Source organism: Gekko japonicus, unplaced genomic scaffold (genome assembly GCF_001447785.1).
Source record: "Gekko japonicus isolate JY-2015 unplaced genomic scaffold, Gekko_japonicus_V1.1 scaffold507, whole genome shotgun sequence".
Taxonomy (NCBI): Eukaryota; Metazoa; Chordata; class Lepidosauria; order Squamata; family Gekkonidae; genus Gekko; species Gekko japonicus.
Genome location: NW_015172020.1, coordinates 48138 through 49554, shown reverse-complemented (window position 1 = coordinate 49554; position 1417 = coordinate 48138).

The following is a 1417-nucleotide window of genomic DNA, read 5'->3' as shown; positions in this document are numbered from 1 at the left end:
CTGTCAGCGCTCTCTCAGCCCCACCTACCTCACAGGGTGTCTGTTGTGGGGAGGGGAAGGGAAAGGAGTTTGTAAGCCACTCAGAGACTCTGAGTGAAGGGTGGGGTATAAATCAAACCTCCTCCTCCTCCTCCTCTTCTTCTTTTTAATCTCATGGGGTGTAGTCCCTGCTCGGTTAGTTCTGTTAGTTTGCTAGAACTGGAAACTGCATGAACTCCTGTGTCTTAAAACTAGTTGCTCCTGTCTCTGTATCTCTTTCCTAAGAAATGGATGTTGGTTTGAGCTAGGTTTGCCAACCTCCAGGTGGGGCCTGGAGATCTCCCGCTATAACAATTGATCTCCAGATGGCAGAATTACAAAGGATCTCTGGGCAACAGAGCTCAGTTCACCACTTTGGGAGGTGAAGTCTATGGCACTGTACCCCATTGAAGCCCCTCCCCTCCCCAAACCCCGCCCTCTACATGTCCCACCCCTAAAATCTTCAGGTATTTCCCAACCCAGAGCTGCCAACCCAACCTTGGGCACATCTGTGTTTGCCGCGTGAACCTATGATCAGGATCCGGACTGGATATCTTAACTGGACACCTACAAAAAGAAGGGAATGTTGCACTCATGAAATCTGGAATTCCCCCCTTTTAAGGGAAAAGCATTAACGGGGAAGGCAATTTGAATCAGGAATAGGGTACAAGGAAGGATGCTTCAATCACCCCACTCCCCACACCATTTTCAACAGCTGCATTTAGGAAGGAATGCAAAATAGTTGTATTCCGGAAAGCGTTTAGAGGAAGGTGAACTGTTTCAGCAGATTTATCTGTGTTCTTTAGGGGGGGAAAAAACCTCTGTGTTTTTAATCCTGAGTGATTTTTAAAAATATATTATTTTAACTGTTTTTAATTCTGCGCAGTTCTGTAGAATTTTATACTCTTTTAATTCTGGAATCTGTGATTTCTAACTCAGTGTGTTTTTGAGGCAGGATTTTCCCCCCCCCAGTCTTGTTACCTGATCTGTCCCGTTCTTGTGTCCTTGCCCCCCCCCATGTGTGGTTATTTTTAGCTGCCCTGAGTGTGAAATGCAAAAGCAGGACAGAAACATTTTAAACAAATTAATGTCACCTCTGAATAGGGAGGATTTGTACTCAGAAAATGCCAGAGGGAGAAAGGTTTAAGCTCCCCCGGACCCCCGCGCAGAATCACTCCATCCCTTTTTATAAAAAAAAGCTTGCAGATAATCCAGATTGTGGAGTTTGGCCTACAGTCCTTGTGCACTCCTATCAGAGAGGGAGGGGCATGACACTGGAAGCTCAGCTGGGGCAAGAGCAATGCTCCCTCTAAGCTGTGTAGTCCTGTGAGCAAAAATTCCACTTTGTGAGCTACTGGCATTTATTTATTTATTTATTTATTTATTTATTTATTTATAC